The sequence below is a fragment of the Anoplopoma fimbria genome, chromosome 21 (assembly GCF_027596085.1).
Source record: "Anoplopoma fimbria isolate UVic2021 breed Golden Eagle Sablefish chromosome 21, Afim_UVic_2022, whole genome shotgun sequence".
Classification (NCBI taxonomy): Eukaryota; Metazoa; Chordata; class Actinopteri; order Perciformes; family Anoplopomatidae; genus Anoplopoma; species Anoplopoma fimbria.
In genome coordinates, this window is record NC_072469.1 from 16,429,487 (window position 1) to 16,435,526 (window position 6,040).

General features: G+C 37.6%; 1 long non-coding RNA gene across 1 annotated transcript; it reads left to right on the forward strand.

Annotated features, from left to right (window-relative positions):
• Positions 1 to 649: 649 nt before the first annotated feature.
• On the forward strand, positions 650 to 3,743 carry LOC129110446 (uncharacterized). Its single transcript, XR_008532269.1, has 3 exons — positions 650 to 702; positions 1,106 to 1,207; positions 3,670 to 3,743. It is a non-coding gene; the product is annotated as an uncharacterized LOC129110446 (long non-coding RNA).
• Positions 3,744 to 6,040: the final 2,297 nt, after the last annotated feature.

Genomic DNA, 6,040 nt, shown 5'->3' on the forward strand with positions numbered 1-6,040 from the left:
ATAATCAGAAAATGATTACTATAAGTATATTTATTATAATTATCACATTTGATGTGCTGCTGCTGGCTGGTGTTGTTATTTTTACCCTACAGACCTTTTTATTTCACAGCAGACACTGTCACAAAAAGCACAGACTAAAAGCCTTATTTAAATTATCAGTACTCAATACTCAGTACTGGGATTTATGGCAAATTACAGCAGTATAAAGTAAGTAATTCTGGCCCCTTACATTATATATATTACTTGGGTGAATTATTGATGCATGTGAGCCAGCTGGACGAAATAGAGTTAAATCCAACCACTCTAAGGACTGGTTGTTAGACACTGTATTAGTAAGCCTGACTCCAGTATAGTAGAGTCAAAAAGTACAATATTCGATTCGAAGTATAAAGTATTAGTAGCAGAGTAAATGTACGCACAGCTAATTGAATAACTGACCATAGGATTATATTATGTCTCTTGTTTTGCACTGTCCTCTTTGCTGCTGTAATCCTGTAAATTTCCCCGCTGCGGGACTAATAAAGGATTATCTTATTTTATTTTATAACCTGCGCTTCAACAGTCTGCCGTCAAGACGTGATGACGTCACCGCAGCCGTAGCTACCTGCCGTGACGGAGTCGAGAAGAAGCTATTTTCCCGCTGCATCTACTGTGTCTTGCAAGCTAAACAGGAATAAACACGACGTTGTTCTCTTTAAACATGTCAGTAATTGATAAGCAGTTTTGGTTGAGTTACATTTAAGTATGTAAAAAAAAAAAGTTATGAGCATTTAGCTCGTAATTGGTTCTTATTAATGTTATTCCTGAGTTCGTTAATTAGCTTAGACACGTGGCTGCTTTATTTGCTAGGTGTCAGTGTGTTGGACAGTTGTAGCTAACCTTATACTGTTAGCCACTGTACCATGTCACCTGTAATTGAAGAAAGATTTCAGTGGCAGTGCCCAGGCCCATATTACTGTTAATTGCTCATTTTGTTGAGTTAAATTTGATATATTTGAACTTTCTTTGTGTAGCTACACGGTTAACTGTTAGCAGGTTAGCGAGCTCATTTATATTGGTCCCATACAAATAATGCTTCACTTTGGGTTTTGCTCATTGTTTGCAGTGGCAGTCTGCTCTGAAGAAAGATTTCAGATGGAGAGCATCAGCTGCAGGAGGTGGCACAAGGAAGGACATGGTGGTTTTAAAAAGCCAGCTGGCTTACAAGGTGAAACTCTTATGTCGAACTAGCAACAAGCAACAAGACAGTTTTATGTTTGGTAAAAATCTGTATCTGTAATTTGGAAGGAAGAATATTGAGGTTATATAAAAGTAATATTTAATAGTAGAATAGTGTAATAAATATTGCTTATACACTTTCTTAAATTTGTTATATTTTAACATGATGGGACTGTGTTGTCCATTCACTTTATGCAGTAAGAGAAATGTTTGAATATGTGAAACATTTGTTTTCAATTCTTCATCCAGGTACATTAGAGCACAGAAGTGTGTGAGGATATGTTTTTAGACATGAGTGAGAGAATGAGAGTTTGTTATGCAATGTTATGTGTATATATATATATGCAATTGCAAGTGTTATTTTCATTATCAGTTATTATCATTATCAATAAATCTAGTCTATAGATATAGGTTATTATGGCTTAATCCAGTTTATGATTAGTCTAATAAAGGTTAGTTTATTGAATGAAAAAATAAATAAAGAAAATAGTGAAAAATGCCCCTCGAAAAACCCAAAGGCCGAGGTAACAACTTCAGATGTATTGTTTTGATGGACAAACTTCTGACATTGAGAAGCTGGAACCAGAGAATGTTTGCCATTCTGCATGCTGAATGAATTTGTTGCTGATAACTTCTGGCTATTGACAAACTGATCAATTTACTAATAATTTCAGCACTTTTAAATTTGTTAGGGAAATGTAATAATTGTTTTGAAAAGAATTCACCGAAATATTAGTTTAATTTTGCATTATGGAAACAGGGTTGACATATTAGGTTTGTTTCTTTCAGTTGTCTGTGTATTAATTGAATGTCTATGCCACAAATGTAAGGCCAATGGTGTAAGAGTTGTCAGTCCATTTTACTAATGTTTATAGCTCTTGCTTCATTTGTGATTAGACAGTTTGAACTCTTATCTGACTAGTTGCAAGCAATGCGTCTTTCTCTAGAGTGATTCTGATTGAAGAAAATGAACTTATATTGTGTTCATCAGTGACTTCTGCACCAAAATCAACGAGATACCATTATATTGCTCAAACTACTGATTAATTCTACACATCCACAGGGTTTCACAAAGGACTTGGGAAGTAAAAAAATATTTTTTGCTGAAATGATTGTTGGAAATCATGATGTCTCAGAAGATTTCAAAAGTAACATCAGAGACACATCCAAAGCGTTAGACAGAGTGGAATGAATGTGATGGCTGCACTTCCCGGAAAGGTTTTTTCCACCTTCCCTTGCTGTTCGAACACACATAATACTCACTCTTACACAGACACACACACACACTGACACACACACACACACACACACACACACACACACACACACACACACACACACACACACACACACACACACACACACAGTGGAGAAAGCTTTAATTAGTGGCACTGGCATCAACTATAGAGTATTTTGGCTTAAAAGGAAAGAGCTCTTTCGCAGCCCTTACAAGGGAACAAGTGAGAAGATGCAGCTTTGCATTTCTGTAAAAGGATTTGAAATAGCCCAATCGTTTGAACTCCGTTGATCGTGGGATCACTCCACACTGTAGTGATGTGAGCAGAAAATGCTGGTATGTTTATCACTCATATATTTGGAACGGACAGTGGGACATCCCATCCTCAATAAAGCAAAGGATGACTTGTCCACAATCTAGATTTCAAACTGCAACCCCTTTCATCATTTGTTTTAAAATATTTGATTTATTCATTTAAATATTTCACTCTGAAGGGGGTTTTGTCTAGTTTGAGGAAATGACTCAAGTGGCATCACTTAATTAATCTCAGTCTAGGTTTAGACTACATTTTTAACTGAAAGCCTGGGAACCAAACTGGGAGCATGTAGATTGACAGATGTGCATGTTTATCAGGCTGGGAATAATGAAACCCCATAATGAAACCCAGGGTTTTTGGAACTTCAACCATATTAGAGATTTCTGCATTCGACCAATGTGTCTCTCGCTTGCACTATAGCAGTGCATAATGGTTGAAGTACATTTTTAACCGTTATCTCTTTTCAAAATGCTTGAGAAAAAGTAGCTCAAACTAGACTATACAAGCCATTTCAGGCTTTGTTAGCAAATAGCAAGTAAATTACAAGCATGCCAATTTGGCAAAGTAGTTTATGAAAACATGCAATTGTTGTAGTCAATACTTATGATACCTAGAATTTCTTTATAAGGCAAAATTGATGGTTAGCTGATCAGGTACTATGGTTAGTTTGCTAGGAAAATAGATATATCACTTATGAAATTATCAATCAAAAACAGCCATATCAACTCAAACTGTTTAGGAAGTGTCTGAAGTGTAATAATGTTCAGATTAAGAACTTCTTCTTTGCCACATAAGTGTGTTTTGCGTCATCTGAAAGCCTTGTCACAATGACAGTCTCCCCTCACTCTCATGCGCTACCTACTTACCTTTCTGATAACAATTTGTGTCTTTGTTTCAGTTTGTCCATGGAAAACGTGGACAACACATCGCAAGAGGATTTGTTTCTGGGAGCAACTGAGAATGGCCACACAAGTCTGGAGTTGGTACAGTCACTTTTCATTCTTTACACACACACGCACACGAACACACACACTTCACTTCACAAACTGGTTGCATAAAAAGATCATTTAATTTACAACAAGGATTTCTATCAGCACTTGCAGCTGACCGGCACTGCCATTATGGTGCTGATGATAATCAATCTCAAATCAATTAGGCAGTAATTGCTGAGTCAATGGGGGAGGCTGGTTAAATATTGATAAGTGTCTAAAAGGCCCATCAGGCTCTATTGACAGCTCAGGGAGACAGACAGCACTGGTTCAGCTGAGAGGGGAGGGAGGGGTGATGGAGAGATGGCTTAGGGGCTCGGGTCATATTCTCTACTCGAGCTGCCCACTCTGGTAATCAATGCTCTCTCTGGCTGTAAGCTCAGCTCATAACTGTTTATATTATTGTTGAAAGTATCTAATCTACAGTTATTAAACTATTTAGATCGTAGCCTTGATAAAAGAAGAAAACAAGCTTAAGTGTATAAGAAAAGCCCTTAAAAACATTGCGCATCGTTGTCTATCTATCAACCAATTTTGTCGTTTGGTGGTATTCATCTTTTTTGTAGATCACTTTCAAATCAAATAATTAGATATTACAACCACAGTAACGTGAAAACTGTACAGCAATATGTAATAATACGAACATTTAACCCATATACTGATATAAGTTGCGTACGCGTATAACATGATTGATCTGCACATAAAATGCGAATTTATTTTAACCTACCAGGGCTCACAGGCTGCTTTCATGTGGTGTATTGTACATCTATGGTTAATTATTCTGTGTGAAGTTTGCATGTTCTCCCCCGTGTTAGCGTGGGTTCTCTCCGGGTTCTCCGGCTTCCTCCCACAGACCAAAGACATGCAGCTAAGGTTCACTGAAGACTCTAAATTGCCCGTAGGTGTGGATGTGAGTGTGAGTGGTTGTTTGTCTCTATATGTCTGCCCTGCGACAGACTGGCGACCTGTCCAGGGTGTACCCTGCCTTCGCCCATTGACAGCTGAGATCGGCTTCAGCACCCCTGTGACCCTTACCTGGATAAGCAGGTTACGGAAAATGAATGAATGAATGAATTTGTTGTCCGGTTGACCGTTTTCAAAGATCAGCTACGGGAGCAGGGCTTTTCTACATGAGGTAGCCAGCCAGTGGGAAATGTGGCCTGCTAGAGGGTCCGGCGAGAATTTGTTTTGGCCGTAAAGGTCCAAATTAGTGGCCTCTGGCTTATCTAATTCCACTATTTCACTATCGGGGCTGTATGTTAACTTTTTTTGAACATAGCACTGGTGCTAGAGAGATATAAATGTATTTAGCCATGACCACAAAATTGCAGCATGTTAAGCATTTGAAAAATACAGCTTAAAAGGTATTTTTTCATTACCTTTTTAAAGGAATATAGTACTGGAAAAAATGCAGACATTGTTTTAAATATGGAGAATATATTTAAAAAGTTTAAACTTAGTGTACAGACTAGTGTTTCCCTTTCTAACTGGGATATAGGCTATACATGTAGTACAGAAGTATTTGAGGTGGTAAAGTGGATTTGCATTGTTAATTATCATACAGGCTCTATGAGTGCATTATTAGATTCCATGAGATGCAGTCTCTATCCTGTGCAAAAACATAGATTTTTTTTACCAGGAAGTTTTTCAAGTGTCAATTGAATCCATGCACATATTCAACGATATTCGAAGAGCGAGGGAGAGAAGCTCCTTCATCAGTTGCCTCTTACGCTCCACTCTGTCACTCAGTCAGTTAGAAAAATTGATTTCAGTCAGAATTTTTTTTTTCTCTCGTGGCAGGTTGTGTCGTAGTAAAAAAACAAAATACTGACATTGCGTCGTGATGCACAAAGCATCCTGTTGCAGTCTTTGGATTTAAGCCGCGGTAAGCCCATCCTCGTGACAACACAAGCTGTCAAACTTCTGATAAACTTCAGTCATTATTTACTTGTATTTTACTTTTGCTAATTTCCTTTTTATTGAAACAAAAACGGCTACAAAATGTGCAATTATCACATCAAATAAATAACTGCCATAACACATAAAAACTAATTTGCTAATATGCATGAACAAATGAGACTGTTGAGACTGTCTGTCTATCAATCTTCTACGCTGTGTTTCAGTACCCGACACACACACACACACACACACACACACACACACACACACACACACACACACACACACACACACACACACACACACACACACACACCATCTACACACAACAAATGCATAATGAATAAGGTAAAAATATTTTTTTGGGGGTAATGTATTCAT